Here is a 24,429-nt window from a genome sequence, read left to right on the forward strand (position 1 = left end):
CAATGTCGTTTTTCGTCACAAATGTGAGGCTCCGCTCTGGCACTCAACATAAATTGCGACACCGTGTATCATTCCTTCCGCAGCTGTAGGAGCAGTGTTGTCGCTTTGTTCCCTGATCTGATCTATAGGCTGTTCATCAAAGTAGACAATTTTGCATTGATAACCAAATATAATCTCAACGAATGTTCAAACAGTAAACCAAACAACAAGAATCCATCCAAAAAGGTATTTTGTTTAGAAGTAATAACTAGTATTTACAGACTATTGTGAAATGGTAGAACCTGCTGTAGCCAACTAGCTCGCCATGTGCTTTTTTCTGCCTGACCAAAACATGACGAGGTTCTATTTTTAGTTGATATGGGAATGAATACACAAGCAGCATGAACTGGGATAATGTTTTAGGTTACACCGGCAAGTATAAGAATATTTGCCAAGGCATATATTTTTATTATAAATCTGATTATTTCACATGGAGATGTGGGAAGCTAAAAGGCTAGCTAGCCAGGCTAAAGCTAGCTAGTTACTACTACTAGAAAGGGAAGGCCGCTCTTCCTTGCTTTCACAAAATGAAAAGACACACACACACACACACACACACACACACACACTTTACCATCCCCCCATTGGGAATGAGAGTGGGACCGGCGAGGATATCATGTTACCAAAAGGTGTCCCCTACTCCAAAAATCCCACGTAGATTGACAGAGTGAAGCTTGTAGTAACCTTTAGGTGTAACTCCTCAGATCATTGAACTAAACAAATGCATAAACTCAGGTCTAAACTTTGACTAATCCTATGGAATAGGCTTATCTACACATGACAGTCCTCAAGTATGACGAGGATGAGTGAACTAAATGTCTGAATGAGTCCCTGAGTACATTAGGAACATCTTAATATTGAGTTGTGTGTACAGCCCAGTACATCACTGGGGCCAAGCTTCCTGCCATCCAGGACCTATATAATAGGCGGTGTCAGAGGAAAGCCCATAAAATTGTCAGAGACTCCAGTCACCCAAGTCATAGACTGTTTTCTCTGCTACCGCACGGCAAGCGATACCGGAGCGTCAAGTCTAGAACAAAAAGGCTCCTTAACAGCTTCTCCCCCCAAGCCTTAAGACTGCTGAACAATTAATCAAATGGCCACCCGGCATATTTACATTCACCCCCCCCCCCCATTTGTTTTGTACACTGCTGCTACTCGCTGTTTATTATCTATGCATAGTCACTTCACCCCTACATACATGTATAAATTACCTCCACTAACCTGTACCCCATCACATTGACTCGGTACCAGTACCCCCTGTATATATCCTCGTTATTGTTATTTTATTGTGTTACTTTTTATAAAATTTTACTTTAGTTTATTTGGTAAATATTTTCTTAACTCTTCTTGAACTGGACTGTTGGTTAAGGGCTTGTAAGTAAACATTTCACGGTAAGGTCTACACTTGTATTCGGCGAATGTGACAAAGTTTGATTTGATTCGATTTGAAGTTGGCTGGATGTCCTTTGGGTGGTGGACCATTCTTGATACAAATGGGAAACTGTTGAGTGTGAAAAACCCAGCAGCATTGCAGTTCTTAACACAAACCGGTGCGCCTGGCACATACTACCATACCCCGCTCAAAGGCACTTAAATCTTTTGTCTTGCCCATTCACCCTCTGAATGGCACACATACACAATCCATGTCTCAATTGTCTCAAGGCTTAAAAACCCTTCTTTAACCTGTCTCCTCCCCTTCATCAACACTAATTGAAGTGGATTTAACAAGTGACATCAATAAGGGATCATAGCTTTCACCTGGATGCACCTGGTCAGTCTGTGTTATGGAAAGAGTAGGTGTTCTTAATGTTTTATATACTCACTATATAGTACAGTAAACTACAATGCTTTTTGGCTATAGACAGGTTTTTCCAAAGGCTTGATCTAAACATGTAGCACCTCCCAGACCAGTATTGAAGAGCAATGGTTGGTAGGACAGTGGAAGAAACTGAGGGAAGAGGAAGCTCTACAGACAATGTCCTAACAGACAGATACAAATAACCCTTACAGTTCTTCATTACAAAAAAGGCCTATGTTATCAGTCCTTTATGAATTATGACATTACCTGGTCAGAATACCACCTAGATCAAATATATTTCAAAACAGAATACACACTCAGTTTTCTGCCAAGAATGTGCTTATTCCTCTTGTTTAGTGAGCAGGTAAACTACTACAGAAGCCAGTCTAATAGAGGTGATAACAACACCAGTGCAACCGGCTGTTTCCGACCTACCGAGACCCATGGCTGTTCTGCTTGTCTGATCTGGATTTGGGTCCCAGCAGGCATTAGTCTATTCTACCACCATGCCATGGCCATTAACAACACTCACTCTAGGAACCCTCCTTGAAATAGTCTAAATAAACACAGCATGGAGCTGAATAAACATTGTTTCTGGCCTTTATTCTTATCATAGGAAATAAGCAAACATGAGATGGGGAGAGGAAAGACAAGCAACGTCAGTGAAAGAACACACATGCGCGCACACACACACACATGCACGCACACACACACACACACACACACACGTACGCACACACACACGCGCGCACACACACGCGCGCGCACACACACACACACACGGCAGTTGTGCAAGAGTCAGCCCGTGCCCTTTGACCAGAGAAATTATAGAGAAGTATAATTACCAAGTGAATAACAAATGTTTGGAGCAAGACCGACTGGGCCAATGCTATGGGTAACTCCCAGTTAAACTGACTAGCACCACAACTCACAGACAACAGGGGATCATTTCTGCTACTAGTTACCCCACAGAAATAAACCAGTCTGGGGAATGTGACAGGGGAAACAAAACTTCACACAAGTGAAAGTGCTGAGCCCTTAAAAGGTGTTTAGTTCTTTTCCCCCCATTCCACCCAGGGGAAGAACATGGGTCAGGATTCAATGTTTATTCTCCTCTTATTTCCCCTTTGAGGAATCCCTTTTCTCCCGAGGCTGCCTGCTAGGCTAATTCTATTATTCCAGATTGTCATCACAAGTGTGATCTAGTTGTACAATCCATCACAGTCCAAAACCAGTAGGTGTCTATAATATCAACATGATAAATAAGACTTAGGCCCCACAAGTGAATGTATATAGTACACCCAACAAATCCTGATGGTGCCATCTTGCCAACTCAAGGACCATAGGAGCTGGTGAGACTGCACAAACAGAGCTGGTGACAGGCTAGTGAACAGACTCAATGCTAGAGCCACTCCCAGGGATGGAAACACAAGGCCAGGACATTGACTTAGTGTACCCAAGGCTCTGTCTAGCCTGGTGACTAGTGGTGGCGTGGCATGATATATGAGGCTAATCATTCAGCTTGTAATAAAGCAATATCTGTGTGCTTAATGAATTTAATCTACCGCTCTGCGAAATGAACGATTGAACAGAGTTTGCAGAGTCACAGAAGGTAACCTGAGTTGGCTTATTAGAGATACTTAGTTCTAAAAGCAGGTCGGAACGTTCTCCACTTACAAGCTACATTACATAGTCTGTTCATATTTTCTGATTTAGTAATAGCCTACACTGAGTGTACAAAACATTAGGAACACCTGCTCTTTCCATGACAGACTGACCAGCTGAAAGCTATGATCCCTTAGTGATGTCACTTGTTAAATACACACCAATCCGTGTTGAGGAAGGGGAGGAGGCAGGTTAAAGGAGGATGTTTTAGCTTTGAGACATGGATTGTGTATTTGTGCCATTCAGATGGTGAATGGGCAAGACAAAATATTTAAGTGCCTTTGAATGGGTTATGGTAGTAGGTGCCAGGCTCACTGATTTGAGTGTGTCAAGAACTGCAATGCTGCTGGGTTTTTCACACTATGGGTGCAGTCATAAACAGGTTAAAGCCACATTTAAAAGGTCTGTATTCGGGTCCCAACTCAACAAATCCCTCAACATTCTATGGATGTTCTAAGAGTCGGTCTTCTCATATTTGCTGAGACGTCATGCCACTAGCCTACATTATGTAATACATGGACGTGAACAAAAAGGAAGAAAAATCTCACAAAAGACAACAGGAAATTGCTGTCCTGTTTTCATCTTTGGGCTTTCTCGATTTAAAAGCATTTACGCTTCAGACAAAGGGAAGAATATCAAATTGAAAATGTAATATCAGGACGATCCTCTTTTCCAGGTGACATCCTGCTAGTGCCGGAGGCCCCGACAGTACAGTCACTGACAGACAGTCCGGGCAGAGCTGGTCTAGGTCTTCTCTGTTCACTTCCTAATCTCTCTCTCTCTCTCTCTCTCTCTGTTGTGCTCCGAGACTGGATGGTGAACCCAGTCAACCCAGCAGCAGCCAGACCAGACCTACCTTACCCCACACCATGAAACAATCCCCTCACACGCAATTACCCTGGGCCTGCATCTCCCTCTCCTAAGACCTCACTGGGAAGCTATGCAACTAAGGGTCAATGAACACTCTTGCTGTAAAACATTTATAGCTCTAGCTAGCATTTCATAGTTTCTACAATGTCAATTCATTATGCGAATAGGGTTCGAGCAGCAAACATTGTTTTAAATAGATTCAGCTGGTATGGCAGTTATTATACTAACGCAAGTGCTTTCAGAAGGGAAATCAGTCTGTCTCACTACTTGGTTCCTATTTTCCGGTGATTCAGTGACAGAGCCCAGGATGACCGAGAAAACTGGACAAAATGTTTGTCCTTTTCACATGGTGAGGAAGTTGTCTGTCCTGTCCCCCCTCTAGGCTCTTCTCTGGCAGTAACATTAAACAGGATCTAGCTGCGCACAGATTCTGAACAGGACGTCTCAGGGTTCTAGTTAATGGAAGATGGTGGCTACCCACTCCGGACAGAAGTCAATTCAACGTCTATTCCACGTTGGTTCAACGTAATTTCATTGAAATGATGTGGAAAACAATGTTGATTCAACCAGTGTGTATGTCCAGTGGGTAGAACTTAAAACTCAGTAAATACACTAAAAACCTCACATTTAGCCCCTTAGCTGGGGGTAAGGCTACTTATTCACCGCAGTCAATGGAAAGTTACTACTAAGGGCAATGCAGAACATCCAATATTACCCCTTTTCAATGTTGGTCAAACAGAAAGCCACTCATAATGCATTCTAGGAAAGAGGCTTAATAGAAACAGCCTGGATGGCCTAGCAACATGGAAAATTTAAATAGATACACACATTTTCAGCACACAGGCTTCACCTGACACCACACAGCCCAGGGCCAGAGAAGAGAACCCTCACACCTTTAGGGCTCTCCCTTCCTACCCAGCAGAGCCAAGTGTTTATAAATCAACAGAACACACCGTTCTTAGCTCACACTTAGCTCACTTACATATTGTTCATGTGTCATCACACCACGTTGACATCTCATTGATCCACCTTTGGGAATTCAACAATGTGTTATCACTAAGCTTTAAAACCATCTAAAAGCATAACAAAATTCCAATGGACAAACAATTGTCATCTAAATGTGCTATCACTGCGCTTCCAAATATTCAAACTTGAAGATAGATGGGGAGTGGTGGTGAACAGCAAACTTAACAGAGCATGAGAAAATCTGCAAGGAACAATGGGAGAAAATCCCCATACCCAAGACGAGTCAAAGCTGATACAGGCATACCCAAGACGGGTCAAAGCTGATACAGGCATACCCAAGACGAGTCAAAGCTGATACAGGCATACCCAAGACGAGTAAAAGCTGATACAGGCATACCCAAGACGGCTCAAAGCTGATACAGGCATACCCAAGACGAGTCAAAGCTGATACAGGCATACCCAAGACGGCTCAAAGCTGATACAGGCATACCCAAGACGGCTCAAAGCTGATACAGGCATACCCAAGACGGCTCAAAGCTGATACAGGCATACCCAAGACGGCTCAAAGCTGATACAGGCATACCCAAGACGGCTCAAAGCTGATACAGGCATACCCAAGACGGCTCAAAGCTGATACAGGCATACCCAAGACGAGTCAAAGCTGATACAGGCATACCCAAGACGACTCAAAGCTGATACAGGCATACCCAAGACGAGTCAAAGCTGATACAGGCATACCCAAGACGGCTCAAAGCTGATACAGGCATACCCAAGACGGCTCAAAGCTGATACAGGCATACCCAAGACGGCTCAAAGCTGATACAGGCATACCCAAGACGGCTCAAAGCTGATACAGGCATACCCAAGACGGCTCAAAGCTGATACAGGCATACCCAAGACGACTCAAAGCTGATACAGGCATACCCAAGACGACTCAAAGCTGTAATAACCGCCAAAGGTGCTTCAACAAAGTATTGACTCAGAGGTGTGAATACTTATGTAAATGAGATATTTCTGTCATTTTCAATAAATTTGCAAAAATGTCTAAAAACATGTTTTAACTTTGTCATTATAGGGTATTGTCTGTAGATAGGTAAAACAAAACATCTATTTTGTATTCAGGCTGTAACACATAAAATGTGGAATAAGTCAAAGGGTATGAATACTTTCTAAAGGCACTGGAGTTACAATAGGAAAACCTCAAAATGAGTACCACATTCATGGCCATATTTTAAGGTTGAATAAATACGGTTACATTCGTTTGTAAGCTAGCCTTAACTTTACTGTATTACAAAAGTAATATTGAATTGTGTTTAGTTGACAACGCAACCAAATATCAACATTTAAAGGATATTTAATACTTGGATAGAATAGGATTAAGCCAGTGGCTCCAGATTAAAAAAAAAACATATCATTTGTTAACTTGGCGACAAATTATTAGGTTATTTACTGTATTGCAAAAGTGATATAGAATTGTGTTTGGTTGTCAACACAACCACATATCAACATTTGAAGGAGATGTATCTTTTGTGCGACTGACTTAGTCTGGCTTGAACTGCAATTTGTCTACAAATTAATCATTAATATGTTGGATTCACGTCTCCATCTAAACCAAGTCTCAGTGTTAAAGAATAGGACTAAATCAAACTTTACATTTAAAGTTTGATTTGATTTAGTCCTAATCTTTAACTTAGATTTTTGGTTGAGATGGAGACGTGAATCCAACATATTAAATGATTAACTTGAAGATTCCATTTGAAATCAACCAAAGCTTGAAACCCGAGGCCTATATGTATTATTACTTGAATCCTAAGAGTGGGTTGAATTTGAAAAAATAGCTGTTGATGACTTTGCAAATGCTCTATAGGCCTAAATAGTATAATTGATGATATATGACTTGACATTTAATTTGTTCTGTTAAATCTACCCTTTGGAATGACATGCATGTTTGTGTGCCTGTCTGTTGGAATATTCAACCTGGTCTCAGACTAGACGTAACATAGTAAATGTAAATCTGGGAGCACTCAAAAAAGTATGATATGTTACGTTTGGTATGGTTACGTAAGATGGGTGGGCGTATAACGCGAATGTCTAGCAACTCAAAGGTTGTGAATTGGTTGTGTAATGTTAGCCACCTAGCTAGAATTCATAACATATCATACGTTTTGCACCTCGTAACATATTGTATGGTTTGCAAATGCGTACAGTGTACTTTTTGCAAATTGGTAACATAATATGAATTGTAATTCGTAACATATCATACGAAATGGATGAAGGACATCCACAAATGAATACATAACATACGAAACAAACATAATACTACGAAATGCTCCGAGACCAGGTTGGAATATTTAATGACTGAGGTTTCCCCACAATATCCTAAAAACATGCTAATTTTCGAGAAAAGACACACCATCCAAGACTAATCATCCATGTATGACTTTACACTACCACTCTGTGCTAGGTTACATTTTTATATCAGCAGAGTGACCAGTTGCTCCCTAATCTAACCACTAACCAGTATGGGCAGGGGTGCAGGTGATCGGTCTTCAGGTGGAGCTCAGCTCAGTGACTTATTAGATCCATTTAAGGACTGGAGGCTGCAGGAAGGCATGCTCAGGCCTGCTCCTCAGTCTCAGTCTGGACCTCCCCTGCCTGTCTGCCTGATTAATAATACCATGCAGCCTTGCTCGCTGACGAGTCGCTTCACACAGAATACACGGTGCTGGCTAATGACCAATACATGCTTTAAATGCACTATTAAGGGCAGGCATATCACACGCTAACATCACAACCTGTTGATCAGAGTAGGTATTTCATTGAAATCTTCAAAATATCTTTTACTCATCTAATGAATTTCTGAAACTTCACTTCAGTGAAACCCTTGTGACCAGGCAGTGACACATACTACTACTGGTAGAAGTGGGTCACAATAAATGACGTAACACTTAACGAAAGAAAATGAGCTATCATAACATGGTTTTTCTTATGCTAGAAAGATTACAATCAAGTAGGTTGTGGCCTAGCACACAACTGCATAAAGCAGCCTCAATTACAGTTCAGCTTTGTAGACACTAAAAAGACAAATATTTTTGTTCACTATACTGAACAAAAATATAAAATTCTACAATTTCAAAAACTTTTGCTGAGTTACAGTTCATTAGGAAATCAGTCAATTGAAATAAATTAATTAGGCCATAATCTATGGATTTCACATGACTGGGCAGGGGCGAAGCCGTGGGTGGGCCTGGGAGGGCATAGGCCCAGCCACTTGGGAGCCATGTCCACCTACTGGGGAGCCAGGCTCAGCCAATCAGATTGAGTTTTTCCCCACAAAAGGTCTTTATTACCGACAGAAATACTCCTCGGAACCCCGCCCTTCCCCCTCTGATGATCCCGCAGGTGAAGAAGCCGGCTGTGGAAGTCCTGGGCTGGTGTGGTTGCATGTGGTCTGCGGTTGTGAGGCCAATTGGACTTACTGCCAAATTCTCTAAAACGACATTAGCCTCCAAATGGTAGAGAAATTAACAAAATTATCTGGAAACAGCTCTGATGGACACTCCTGCAGTCAGCATTAGAGGTCGACCGATTAATCGGAATGGCCGACTAATTAGGGCTGATTTCAAGTTTTCATAACAATCGGTATTTTAGGACACCGATTTGCCGTTTTTTTTGTTTGTTTTTTAATACACCTAATGCAAGTCAGTTAAGAACACATTCTTATTTACAATAACTGCCTTGTTCAGGGGCAGAACGACAGATTTTTACCTTGTCGACTCGGGGATTCGTTTTTGCAACCTTCCGGTTACTAGTCCAACGCTCTAACCACCTGCCTTACATTGCACTCCACGAGGAGCCTGCGTGGCAGGCTGACTACCTGTTACGCGAGGACAGCAAGAAGCCAAGGTAAGTTGCTAGCTAGCATTAAACTTATCTTATAAAAAACAAATCAATCTTAACATAATCACTAGTTAACTACACATGGTTGATGATATTACTAGTTTATCTAGCGTGTCCTGCGTTGCATATAATCAATACGGTGCCTGTTAATTTATCATTGAATCACAGCCTACTTCAACAAACGGGTGATGATTTAACAAGCGCATTTGCGAAAAGAAGCACTGTCGTTGCACCAATGTACCTAACCATAAACATCAATGCCTTTCTTTAAAATCAATACACAAGTATATATTTTTAAACCTGCATATTTAGTTAATATTGCCTGCTAACATGAATTTCTTATAACTAGGGAAATTGTGTCACTTCTCTTGCGTTCCGTGCAAGCAGTCAGGGTATATGCAGCAGTTTGGGCCGCCTGGCTCATTGCGAACTGTGTGAAGTCCATTTATTCCTAACAAAGGCCGTAATTAATTATGACATAACATTGAAGGTTGTACAATGTAACAGCAATATTTAGACTTAGGGATGCCACCCGTTAGATAAAATATGGAACGGTTCCAAATTTAATTGAAAGAATAAACGTTTTGTTTTCAAGATGATAGTTTCCGGATTCGACCATTTTAATGACCAAAGGCTCGTATTTCTGTGTGTTATTATGTTATAATTAAGTCTATGATTTGATAGAGCAGTCTGACTGAGCGATGGTAGGCAGCAGCAGGCTCGTAAGCATTCATTCAAACAGCACTTTCGTGCGTTTGCCAGCAGCTCTTCGCAATGCTTCAAGCATTGTGCTGTTTATGACTTCAAGCCTATCAACTCCCGAGATTAGGCTGGTGTAACCGATGTGAAATGGCTAGCTAGTTACCGGGGTGCGCGCTAATAGCGTTTCAAACGTCACTCGCTCTGAGACTTGGGAGTGGTTGTTCCCCTTCCTCTACATGGGTAACGCTGCTTCGATGGGTGGCTGTTGTCGATGTGTTCCTGGTTCGAGCCCAGGTAGGAGCGAGGAGAGGAACGGAAGCTATACTGTTACACTGGCAATACGTAAGTGCCTATAAGAACATCCAATAGTCAAAGGTATATGAAATACAAATCGTATAGAGAGAAATAGTCCTATAATAACTACAACCTAAAACTTCTTACCTGGGAATATTGAAGACTCATGTTAAAAGGAACCACCAGCTTTCATATGTTCTCATGTTCTGAGCAAGTAACTTAAATGTTAGCTTTTTTACATGGCACATATTGCACTTTTACTTTCTTTTCCAACACTTTGTTTTTTCATTATTTAAACCAAATTGAACATGTTTCATTATTTATTTGAGGCTAAATTTATTTTATTGATGTATTATATTAAGTTAAAATAAGTGTTCATTCAGTATTGCTGTAATTGTCATTATTACAAATAAAGCATTGTATTTTTATTTTTTTTAATAAAAATTTAAAAAGAAATCAAAATAAATAAATAAATAATAAATAAAAAAAATCAAAAAATATCGGCATCGGCCTTTTTTGGTCCTCCAATAATCGGCACGTTGAAAAATCATAATCGGTCGACCTCTAGTCAGCATGCCAGTTGCACGCTCCCTCAAAACATCTGTGGCATTGTGTTGCATTTACATTTTTGTTCAGTGTTCATAACTACACAAAGGGGTTTCGGAGCATGGACGGTGATATACAGTAGGCTAACAACTAGAAAGAGACAAATAGGCTAGTCCTCATAAGGACTAGCCTATCAGCCAACCTGATTAGTCGGTCCGGACCAGGAGGCCTCGGACTCTGTCCCTCCTCCTGGGTTTGATCTGGGATAGGCTAAGCTGCTCCATATTGACAAACTGACCCAAATCCAGACCCCTCCCGCAGGGCGAACACATCCCCATCCTGGCCTGTGTTACACGGAGCTGGAGAGCCATGGCTGCATCCCAGTCATTTCAGGACAGGCCCAGCTCAGGGCTCTATTAAGGGGGGAAGTAGTGGAGCACAGCGCCAGCCCTGCGCCAGAGCAATGCAGAGCCTCAACCCCACCAGGCAGCACAGTCACGTCGCATTATGATCAGCCTATCAAAGTCATTTTAGACCCAGCCACCTCTGACACTGACTCAGAGATTGTACTGTAACTGTATAACAGATAATACCTATATGGTGTCAGAGAGAGCGAGTAGGGTGTAGGGTGTGAGGCTAAGTGGATTTGAGAAGAGATGCATCCAACACAGGAGAAGGATAGTAGACTAGAGTAGGGATTAATGGGTTTAACACACAAGGCTCCATATGTTAAGCATGCTTTTAACATAACAGGCTGATGTTAAATGTGCAACAATGGGGGTTGGGGTGTAACGGCCGCAATCCTGAAACAACTAAATCGGTTGTTAAAACACACTGTTTACGTTCAGCCCACAAAAGAGCATTGACTGCTCTAAGATACAGAAGTCATGGGAAGACATGTCCCAATGGGCAAATCCCGTCATTTCAACATGGATAATATTTACTTGAGACGTTGATCAATGAGATTACAAACTATATTCACCCACTCAAAAAGACAGTTGAATTTCTAATATGTTATCACTATGCTTTCAACCATCAAAAAGCACAAGCAAATTCCAATGGAAAAAGAGTCTGATTTCTGGTTGTCGTCGTCACCCAAATGTCTATCACTGCGCTTTCAACCATTTAATAGTACAGCAAAGTTTAAATGGGAATACAATGTCAGATATTTTGTTCATTTATACTGCAGATTGTGTTATCACTGCGCTTCATCTAACAGCAGAACTAAATGACCTGGATTGCAGTTGAACTTACATTAAAAGTACATGGTGCAAGAGATCAATGCCGTTCGAGATTCTCAGGAGATTATTACAGCAATTGTGAAAATCTTTATTGACCTGTGACAACCTGTCCATGCTATCTTGAACATGCACGCTTTATATGATTACATAAACAAGACATTTATAGTTTCAGTAACCTCAAAATGTGGACAAGGATGTGTTACTCATTTTAAGGTTGAACGTTACATTAGTTTGTAAAATAGCCTTAACTTTAGGATATTTACTGTATTTAAAAAGTGATATTGAATTGTTTGGTTGTCAACGCAACCAAATATCAACATTTGAAGGAGATGTACTGTATCTTCTGCTTGGATAGTTCCATCTGTGCCATTGATTTTTAGTCTGGCTATAATTGCAGTGTGTCTACAAGTGAATCATTAATGTGTTGGATTCACATCTCCATCTCAACCAAAAAGTGAAAGAATAGGACTAAATCAAATGAAACTTTAAGTAGGACTGGGCTTGGTTAAAACACTGAATGGGAGACCAAAAGGGTAGTTGTAGACCGATCAATTCTTCAATAGGAGATGCTGATGTTGTTTTAAAAAGGAACAAATTCAACATATTTTATACAATGTTGAAATTTGGTTACCATGACATAATCCTGTGGTTGAAATTTCACCCTCAAAACAACAACTTTTTTCAAATCCAAAATGTATTTTCCACGTAGATTCCACATCACAACACGTTGACAAATTATGTTGAAACAACGTTGGTTCAACTAGTTTGTGCCCAGTGCGGTGGGTCTTCATAACCTGTCAGAATCTAAATAAATCTCAATGATTCAGCCTGTTAAAAAAATGATCTAAGATTCATTCTCATGATGACCACGGACCAATAATACGACAGCAGTCAGCATGTGTGCAGTGGTTGCCAAGGAACCAGTAGCCTCTTAGGGTTTGACAATGACCAGAGACAAGTCTTTCCCAGTCCCCACAAACGGCCATTGACAGAGAGAACTATCTGAAAGACATTACAGAACTAAACTGATCAGCCCTTTTCATCCCACAGGAAGTCAGTATCCATTTGTAGTAGGGCTGATATTGTCCAGTTCTACCTGAGCACTTTGGTGTTACACTGAACCAGTTATGACACTCGGCTCAGGCTGCCAGCAGCTCCATTCTCTCCTGCTCAGTGCTTAGTTAGCACTGCCGCCTACCATCACCCCCATCCCCATCCCCATGCCAGCCCAGATTCTCTGTGATGTCAAGCAGTACTGAGAAAGGCCCCAGTCATGCCATTACCAGAGCTCGTAGCCGGCAATTACACCAATCATTTGAGTGGGTGGTTGGTTAATCCTCCGGCCCCCATGGAGGGCCACAGTCCACTACTCCAGTCCACCTCTGGGACTCACTGTACACTACACAACCACAGACCTGGGTTCAAACACAATTTGAAAATATTTGTTATATTTTATCTGGTCTTGATTGAGCTTGCCTGGTGCAATGGGCAAAAGTGCGAACTCAGTCCTTCCTGACACTCCAGAAAGACTAAAGCAAATGCAAAAAGTATTTGAATGATTAAAAAAATATATTTGAACCCAGGTTTGCTCTACACACCACTACTCAAGCATTAGTCTCACTCCCTCTCCTCGCACTCACTCCCAGCTGGAAGGCATTACACTTGCCTGCTCTATAGAGGGTTTTGGCTTTGCTCTGCACACGGTCGAGATTTCGGTCTTTCATTCTTGAATATGAAAAACTCACACACGTGCTTCGTGACCAGGGGAAGTGGAGAGAACAAATAACCTATGCTGACATGCCAAAAAATTGCAACGGACACTAATTACTTATGGCTTGGAGGATATAAATTAAAAACATCAACTTGTTTGGCAAGACATTCCTCTATATAGTTATGGGAGTCGCAGAGGAGGAAAGGGGTGGTGTACTCTGAGTGAATGGTGATTGGGGAGTTTCTCTCCCACCTCCATATACTGTAACATGGAGCCTGGCCAGTCTACACACGGTTTTCATTTGGGATTGTTTTTTTTATACCAGTTTGAACAAAAAGATGGGTTTCACAGAATGTGACACTTCAAAATATTCACAAAATACTACGCTTTTAAATCTACTGATACACTCATTATCATTGACTGCAAAGCCTTTTCATCTCAGTAAGTTCTATTTCGTTTAGGCTTACTGCAAAACCTTTAGTCTTTCATTTACTGCAAAACCTTGTTCCCTTGAAGTTCTCAGAAGGGGAGTCAATTCCATACCATCAGGAAATCAAAGGTGGTTTGTACAGTATATTCTGCTGTAGAGAGACAGCAGCTGCCTTCCTCTAAGTGCAGTTTCAAATCGAATCAAAGTGAGAGATATTACAAACAGATGGTCGCCCGGGCCAGATTAATGTTTATTTAGAGGGTTACTAAACAGGAATAATTTGGATCCAAAACAGAGCTGTTTGCGTCCACCCTGAGGCGTCAGAGAAACCAATGCCAGGCCAGCCTCCACACCACAGAATGCCTCTTATTCAGATGAGGTTGTTTGATAAACATAAAGTTTAGTGATGAGCTGTTGCTGTCAGCTCTTCTGAGTAAATGCGTTCCCAAGAAATCGAGCCTCAGGATGTTTTAATTACTACACCAGAGAGGCATATCTTTTGACTTACTGACTCCCACTCTACCTGTTTCCAAAGCACTAGGCCTGCTGTTGCTGCTCTGTCACTAACAGCCATTCGCTGGTGTCCTTTTCCCAGCCCCTCAGGCTATGGGCTGACATTGACTATCATAAATCAGGAAGCCAAGCAATTGGTGCTCGTGCTGCTGCTGTGGGCCGTGTTCTGCTGTGCTTGCCGCCAGTCGGTTTACCTACTCATGCTTTATCTCCCAATAACCTTCACCTAAACGCAGTGTCAAGCTTACACGAGTCAGAGGTAAAATGCTCTGCCAAACATTAACCAGTATCTGCTTACTAATCAAATGTTTCTGGAGAGCTTCGTTACACTTCTTTTTTACTCTGTGTGACAACTATTTTTGTGCACGTCTCAAGTAGGCTATAGTTCTCTTAGTCGCAGCCGTAAAAATAACAGACACATTCAGGATTGAATTAAACCCAAGGGGCCACAGGTTGTTAATGTTAATGTCCAATTTCAAAACAAGGCTGGGAATGCGGACCATTTGTATGGCTGAGCCCAGGATAAGGGGTATGGAAGGAGAGTGACAAAGTGATGTTAGACAAAACATTTTACAAGGCTTGATAAGATCTCTCTCTCCACCACAGGCAGACATGGAACCACTACCATTGTGTTCTTGTATTTTCTTGAATCACTTTACTGCTCTGTGGTCCATTCTCAGACAGCTCCTGGAGAACCTGAGCTGGAGACCCTGAGAGACGAACGAAGGAGAAAAGGCCTCGCCCCACTCCACCTTGTTTTCTGTTCCCCCAGCAGGTCCATGGGACCCAGACTGGGAGGAAAGTGTGCCAGCTTTAAGTCAGATTGGGAGAAAACAAACCGACTCAGTAGCGGCGTCACATGGGACAGATGGAGGATTACCCTGAGAAACACTGCAAGGTCGGGAGGGGAGGATTATCTAAAACGTACATCTTGATCCCAGGCTGTGCCATCCTCATTCGCTTCCTCATTTACAAATTATCAGGAGAAGTAAAATCAGTCGCAGTGATGTGTACCCGACTACCTGTACTGTTGAAACGCTGTATTAATGCGTAAGAGAATTACAGACATTTGCACAGCGATTACGTAATCGCTGTTCATGTTGTTTTTGTTCCCTTGAGTCTATCAAACTGAATTTATAATTGCGACCGGCAGTAGTGATGACTCATAACCTGCGGAGCAGGCAGGTTTAGGGTCATGAAATATTGTGTGGTTAAAAGGGGTGAGTGGGTTGAATAAAGAGAAAACAATAACTTAAAAAATCCATAAATGTATCAATCTATTGGCTTTTTTCTTTCATTCTTTTTGGCTATCTGGCATTAGTGCGTAAACCTATGCTTTAGGGCCTAAAAGACGATTTATGCTTGATCTGGAAATGGGGTCCGAGGCTCCGTACGGTGGGTGTGACAAACACGGAGCCTCCAGAGGTCTGCAGAGGCCAAATCAAGCTCTGTACGGCAATGTTGAGCACCTCCCAAATGTTGTAACAATGCGGAGGGCTTGGTATAGCTCCGCATTGACATGATTGGTTGACAGTAGTTGGGGGTGGTACGTCCTGTATAAACACAAACTCCCTTCCTTCACAACAGCTCTGCTCCACAAAGTGCAAGACATATGAATGCCCTGACTTCTGCAGAGGCCGCATCGCAGTAAATGCTGTACGGCCAAGGCAGACCCCAGATTGACCATGCTGCTAGCTTAACTGTACACGCGCCAAATAGTCTACACGCCAAATGCTTTTGGGAACGGGCAGAAGAAATTTACGCCGATCTACGGAGGCAATCTACAGAAGCAAAAAGGACAGTGTCGGAGTTTAATTCAATAGGAGAAAAGCTGCGAGGGCCAGGAAAGTCATGTTTTTGCTAAGATTTGGTGAAGTGGTAAAAGAGGATGATGGCAGTGCCGGCTGTGTTATGTGTGACGATTGTGAGGCGCCATTTTAATTCCACAGTCACAGGGGAACTGTAGCCTAGGCTACTGTTCAGATGTGTTAAAGTGAAGGTTTTATATAACAACGGTTAGAAAAGGAGAGAAAATAGGACCTCTGAAATTAAAATGGATAGCCTCGATTTAGCTAAATATATTTTACTTAAACCCTCCCCAATCCACAAAATAAGAATAAAAACAAAGTAGGATAGCAGAGAACATATCTACCATTTACCCTCACTTCTTGGACATACCAGAGCCTTAGATATGGAGTTTTTAAAAAACGGTTCTTCGTCTTGTAAGCATCACACAGCAACGCGGTGATGTTGAAAGCCACGGGACTGCCAGACGTGGCTTCGCAGACCACGGTGGACAACAGTAGCGGTGGAAGATATCCTTTATAGTAAAAGCATTGCATGAATCTATCATCGTATTGGCAGGTCTGAGAAATAAAAATGTCCTTTTATAAACATTTCATGCAATTCCACGTCATTTTACACATTAGCAGAATCTTTTGTAGTACCACACAAATTAAAGAAATTACAGGCTAGGAACTGACAGAGCGACAGGTCAATGTGTTCATTTTATCATATTTCTCCAATGCCAAATCAGTGTCTTGTTTGCAACGAAACTGTCCCTGTTTGCAAATAATTAAATCTGAGATGACATCTGAGCATGATACTTTTTAAAGTTAGGCCTAACTTTCCACTCCAGACAGAGTAGGCCTAACTTTCCACTCCAGACAGAGTAGGCCTAACTTTCCACTCCAGACAGAGTAGACATACTGACACAGAAAAATGTAAGCTTTAACTGTTGGCTACTCTTCTTCTGTGGTTTAACCCAGTGAGAAAAGGCCACAAGTGTTTCCCTAAAAGCTGACTGGGTTTAAACATCTTCTACTATACAGAAAGTGAATAGCATAAATCAATTGATAATAACAGAATTAGATTACTTCCCAAGCAAAGTCTATTTTTTGTCTCCTCGGCTTTAGAAGTTTGAAGCTCAGCCTCTGAATGTCAAAGAAACAAAAACGATTATATTCCCATATGCCTCGGAGTCACGTCTGTCCCAGGTATTTTACAGCTTGTTTCTAGCATAAAGCGTCACGGACCAAAGTGCTGTTATAGATCACTTTAGATCATCAGATCCATTTTATTTAAGCTAACAAGGGGTAGACCTGTGCTTTTTGCCATTTTCTTAAAAAAAAAATACCCCCTTAGAGTCATGGATTTGACTTAACTGCACTTCACTGACACAGAGGTAGGCTATTTAAAGACTGCATGGTGACTGACAAATCTATGGATATAGCAGCCTATAACCTAATTGTGTCTGTCAAAGAAATAGGTTCCAACACAAAGCCCTGTTGTTGATAGTAAAGTCTAATCAAAATGAAAATGGTTGAAATTAATTATGCATACTAGAATTCGCCTACTTTCAGCACCAGGAGTGGTTCATTTATGATTGATTGTGCCGCGGCTGCTGCTTCAACTTTCAATTCTAGTAGTAGCAAGCTACAGTATCCAAGTTGACCTCCGGCTCTTCTTCACATTCTCCTTTGAAAAAGCATGACCCTCCCCCATTTTCCTCCAGGTAACCATTATGTCAATTTCGATCCATCCATAAATGGAAATTGAAATCTGGACACTGACTGCCGGTTTATTTTTATTTTATTTATTTATTTATTTATTTATTTCACCTTTATTTAACCAGGTAGGCAAGTTGAGAACAAGTTCTCATTTACAATTGCGACCTGGCCAAGATAAAGCAAAGCAGTTCAACAACATACAACAACAGAGTTACACATGGAGTAAAACAAATATGCAGTCAATAATACAGTAGAAAAATAAGTCTATATACAATGTGAGCAAATGAGGTGAGATAAGGGAGGAAAAGGCAAAAAAAATTAAAAATAAAGGTCCATGGTGGCAAAGTAAATACAATATAGCAAGTAAAACACTGGAATGGTAGATTTGTAGTAGAAGAAAGTGCAAAGTAGAAATAGAGTTAATGGGGTGCAAAGGAGCAAAATAAAATAAATAAATAAATACAGTAGGGGAAGAGGTAGAGGTTTGGGCCTGGAGACGGCCAAAGGAGGAATTGGCTTTGGGGGTGACCAGAGAGATATACCTGCTGGAGCGCGTGCTACAGGTGGGTGCTGCTATGGTGACCAGTGAGCGGAGATAACCTCTCATAACCTCTCACATAGCCTTCATATTAACTCCTGCAGAATTAAGCATTTCTTGCAGTAAAATGTAGGCTACATTTTTACTCTGGAACAGGAGTGGAGAAATATGATTTATTTCATTCAGCATCTTGAGAGAATGTGAATGCACAGTTAGACACCTCTGCAGATGGTGCTATCTTTATCAACATCCTAAAAGCTATTTCAACCACATTGAATATGCATCCAAGCCAAACTGAAATCTTTTCAGAAACATATTGGGTCATTTTCACAGCTTTTTATTTCCTTACAACCAGTCAAACGGCACAGAAAATCTTTCCTGTTTTGTTTTAAAGTTATTGTATTTTCTCCCAGGTCCCTAAAGGTCTTTGCTCCGCGAAATAAACAAACAGATCTTTCCCAGATTGAAGCATTCATTCTATCGAGTTCTGACATTATTCTGGTGAGCAAGGGTTTATTTAGTCTTCTAGGGCAACATATAATGACAGAAGAGAAGCGGCATGTATCTAATATAGACAAGTTGACTAACAAATAGCCTACCAAAATGTTGGAAATTATAAACAGTCGGGTCTCAGATATTCACATAGTCGGGCGGTTGCAGCTGCATTATTAGCAATTGTGGGCGGGTGCAGGCGAACAAACAGCTGACTCGCACACCAACTAATGGGCGGCAGGTCTAGTGTTGGATGCACAAGTACAACTAATGGGCGGCAGGTCTAGTGTTGGATGCACAAGTACAACTAATGGGCGGCAGGTCTAGTGTTGGATGCACAAGTACAACTAATGGGCGGCAGGTCTAGTGTTGGATGCACAAGTACAACTAATGGGCGGCAGGTCTAGTGTTGGATGCACAAGTACAACTAATGGGCGGCAGGTCTAGTGTTGGATGCACAAGTACAACTAATGGGCGGCAGGTCTAGTGTTGGATGCACAAGTACAACTAATGGGCGGCAGGTCTAGTGTTGGATGCACAAGTACAACTAATGGGCGGCAGGTCTAGTTGGATGCACAAGTACAACTAATGGGCGGCAGGTCTAGTGTTGGATGCACAAGTACAGAGAAATGACTTTCTTTGAGTTCGTAAGGAAGGCATTTATTTCACTGTACTTGTGCATATGACATTAAAACTTGGAAACTTAAAACAGACTGTATTCCAGCAGGTCATTGGCCTTTCAGACCCTTCACACTGTAGCCAGTTAAAACCACCAGGGGGAAGTCATAGCAACTCCTATCAATTGTAGATAAGCACAGTTGGGTCTGACTGGGAGTGATAACGAAATAATATTTTCAGTTCAACCCTTGAGTGAAGTTCAGTTTTTGTCAATATGTGAATTTCACATCAAAAGCAAACCCATTTATCAGCGTCATCATCCGTCTCCCTGTCCATTTTTGTTTTCTTCGCTAGGCAAAACAATATCAGCGTCATATTCATGAATACCTGTTTACTCTAGCTGAATGTCAAATCAATCATTCAGGTTGAACTTCCTATTCATCAAAACAGTAACACTCTTTGGGACTTTTAGCTGTTTGCCTGACTAACCCAAAAGGTTGTTTACAGCTACTCTAACATTAGGCTCTCTGGGCAAAGGGCTTTTATGGCAAAGGGCCTAGCAATAATCCCATCTGGCATTCCTTTAGGGGAGTGAAAGAGAGAGAGAGAGCGAGGCAAGAGAGCCCGAGCACATTACACAGATGTGAAGGACAGTTACCTGGCAGGGGGCTCCCTACCCCCCAACATCCCATGCCGTGATGGCAGAGCAGGAACCTCGATCAGCCTAAGATTCCTTGTGTTCAGATTTGGTACAGTGAGTACTGTGTAGGGGAGTAAACCATGTTACCACGTGACAGCACCAGCCTGACAGACTTCACTGTAAATCACACCATAGGGCCTTATAGAGAGAACATCCAAGAAAGACTGAAGAACACTCAGATGTATTTACTGTGTACAAGGTAATGAATACCTCTGGAGTGGATTGCATGTGGTGAAAATAATATATGGTCATTCCTGAAGGGATATTTATCCATCTTATAGATTAAAAACATGATTTGTCTTTTTAAGGGATGATACTTGTGGGTACTCTGGGGTCACCGTTAGTGGGATAGAAATGGAGAAGGTAGATACTTACTTGTTTTATCATCTATCCTGATACCTAATCACGTTACCCTGCCTTGATGTACATATCTACCTCAAATACCTAGTACCTCTGCACATTGATCTGGTACTGCCACTCCCTGTAAATAGCTTCATTCTTGTGCATTTTATTCCTTGTGTTACTATTTTATTTGTTGATTTTTTTACTCTGCATCGTTGGGAAGGGCTCGTAAGCAAGCATTTCACGGTAAAGTCTACACCCGTTGTTTTCGGCGCATGTGACAAATAAAATTTGATTTGAGCCGTGGAATGGATGTGAAAAGGCAGGGTGTGCTTGGCACCACAGAAAAGGTCAGAGTCTTTTTTCTAAGTAAATCTCCTTAAGGATTATCGTAAAGTATTAAATACTGAGCTGCTTTGAGGCTATGGCAGAATATTTAACACCTCATCATGACAGGATGACGACTATAAGACCACACAATATAACGGGACAAAGATTTGTCTCGCCTCTTAACACACACTAATCAACTTTGAAGTGATCCCTAAAAATAACATGTAGGCCTGCACACTTTGCCCACCACTGTGAGTGTGGAATTGGTGGAGAAATATGGACTGTGGGTGGAGGGCCTTGCTTCTACATGCTGCTGAAGTAAATTGCTATTGCAAGTTCATATGGGTTCAGCGGGGTCATAAACGACTGGAGCACAGGCATGAGGACCACCTCTGTAGGATTTTGCTAAATAAATGAGTAGGAGCTACAGTATTATTAATCCTCTCACCATGGTGGGCAAAAATGCTTTGTGATGTAAAGGTTTTAGAAGCTATTCATGAGCTATAGCCTAATTACGCATCAAAAGCTTTTTGTTGCCTATACAACGGAATCCATCCTCAAAAAATATTTCCTTCTTGTGAGTGAAGTCAGTTAGGCTATTATTTGATGTGAAGTATTTCATTTTCCTGGGCACATTTACAGGCTAACAAGTGAGACAGCTAACTTATGGCAGAGGAGCAGAGACAGTGCTAGACTAGAGGCCTGCTGGAGGGAGCAACACACTCGTCAAACCAACAGTAACTGGTCAGTACAGCCTACACTCAAAAAATTAGGGGTTCAACAAGGTTTCCTCTAAGAACCTTAGTGTTCTTGGCACTGAAAATGTACCCAAAAATGTTCTTCCAAGAACCTCATAGAAGGTGGGGTTCATCGAGGAACCTCCTTAGTTGGTGGGGGTTCTTACAGGAACCGAATGGCCCAACTGAAACATTTGGATTTGAAAGGACAGTAGGTGCAGGCACTTACCTTTAAATTATGGAGATCTTTACATTTTTCAGTTAAGGTTTGTCCCTTGTATGATCTAAATTGATATTGTTTTGTGATGATAGCATCTATCTTTTCATATTTGTGCAAATCTTTCTAAAACAGAAAATGGACACAATTCAATGGATACCAAACAAAGAATATGTTGAAGGCTATAAAAATATGTTGAAGGCTATAAGAATATGTTGAAGGCTATAAAAATATGTTGAAGGCTATAAGAATATGTTGAAGGCTATAAAAATATGTTGAAGGCTATAAGAATATGTTGAAGGCTATAAGAATATGTTGAAGGCTAGCTGTATTGGGTCCAGATGACTGATCTGCTCACTTTTGGGTCTGCAGGTATACAGATGAGGAGGCATACAGAAGGCATGTATATTATGCAGATCACATGTACCATCCTCCTCCCTTACCTCTTCAATGAATATCCCATAGGCCTCTACATTATGGACAAGATATGTGTATGAAAACCATTTCATTCACCTTTACCACAAAAACCAAGGTATGAATAGGGTCATGTGCATGTTTTTTGAACATCCTCCCTACACCTCTGATAAATGTAATGTTCGATCACCATGCACTGCAAAAATCATTCTGGCTATGGATACTGAGAACGTCAACACATTAACATCATATCCTCTGGTGTGTCACTGTACCCATGTGACTTGGGGCTCTACTGGGAGTTTACCTCATATTTACATTTATATTCTGCTTCGCCACTAAAATCATAAACACTGACAACTAAAATTTTGTATTATTGTTATGCGTATTATTATTTAAAAAAAGATGTATACATTATTATTATTTTTTTTTTAAACAAAGGGGGAAGTTAAAAAATTAACCCCAAAATGTTCTTCGAGGATCCATTAAAAGGGGTTCTTTGAAGAACTTCCACACAGTTTCAATTTGAAGAACCCCTAAAGGATACTCCAGGAACCTTTTATTTTTATAGTGTAGCCTAGCTGCCCTCTTCTCCTCACCACAGTGGAGAGAGACCCCTCACCATGAATATCCATGTCCTCCTCATGACAACCGGGCATGGTGTTAGGATCATTTACCGTCAGGGATGCACGCTTCACACACACGCCATGAGTTTAGGCCACCTGATCTTTGATCCCTCCTCTCTGTCTTCTCACAGCTTTTACCACTACATTAGCTAGTAATCATTTGTTTATCCTTCTCAGCGGGCAAGCTGAATTGGCATCAAGTGGCTTTCATTCTGTTTTCACCAGGAGGGCTAAGCCTAGGGCCAAAAGAAAGGGGTTTACCACTGCCCCCCATTTGTGGCGGTACACAGGACCATATTAATTGGATTAAAAAGGGGACTCTAGAAGATTTTCATATAGATTTTGACAGCTCTGGGGAAATGTGGAAATGCCACGACGTCTACCAATGTGTGGCAATTGTTGTCTATGACCCACATTGATGACCAACTAACCTGGCCAAGGGTCAGGCTGATATTGTTAAGCCTTACGACAAACGAGTCACAGTGGCCAAGAGAGGCTGGCATTGTTTTCACAGTCCCTACATCCAGACAAAAAAAAGTTTTCAACAAAACTGGTGGCCAATATTTAGACCAATAGTCAGGTTGAAGTTGAATGCTGAGGTTAAATTGATTTGCTGTTTTCTCTGGGCTTAAATGCATTTATTCAAGTCACTAATTTGATTCCGCTGACATAGCAATTCAAGCTCTTTTATATGAGGTGTGCCATAAATAGAAAAGTGAAAAGTGATGGCACTAGACAAATCTAGTGCCATCTAGAGCTAAATCTACACACCCGTCCTTCAACATCAGCATTGCCAGTTGTATTTGATGCCAAGGCAGCAGCTACTCTTCCTGGGGTACAGCAAAATGAATGCATTGCTACTCAATAGGAGAATAAACATGCTTGGACATGTGCTTTGGAATTCTCTATATCCACTTTCAAAGAATTGCATTGGCAATTGCAAGATGAAGCCAGATTAACATCAAACCAGTCTGATTCCAACGGGACATTTGAAATTAAACAGGCCCCGGTACGCATGCCATAAATTCCTATTTCTCTAATGAACTACATATCATCACTGAGGACTAAGATTATCTAATGACCAAATTCATCACAACTACCACCAAGCCAAATATGCTTTCAGAGAACATGTTCTGCCCTGCCCTGGTAGGAGCAGTGGTCAGATAATATTTGTGTAATTCACACTGGCTTTCCCAATACGGTTCCTAATCATTTGGTTCCAATCCAAACC

General features: G+C 41.4%; 1 protein-coding gene and 1 long non-coding RNA gene across 2 annotated transcripts in view; one reads left to right on the top strand and one right to left on the bottom strand.

Annotated features, from left to right (window-relative positions):
- Positions 1-24,429, bottom strand: part of LOC106571314 (monocarboxylate transporter 10) — a 62,500-nt gene that overhangs the window by 21,156 nt on the left and 16,915 nt on the right. The gene's annotated exons all lie outside the window — the stretch shown is intronic.
- On the top strand, positions 92-5,615 carry LOC123727271 (uncharacterized). The gene is made up of 2 exons (XR_006759160.1): positions 92-225; positions 4,314-5,615. It is a non-coding gene; the product is annotated as an uncharacterized lncRNA (long non-coding RNA).

Source organism: Salmo salar, chromosome ssa15 (genome assembly GCF_905237065.1).
Source record: "Salmo salar chromosome ssa15, Ssal_v3.1, whole genome shotgun sequence".
In the NCBI taxonomy this organism is placed as follows: domain Eukaryota; kingdom Metazoa; phylum Chordata; class Actinopteri; order Salmoniformes; family Salmonidae; genus Salmo; species Salmo salar.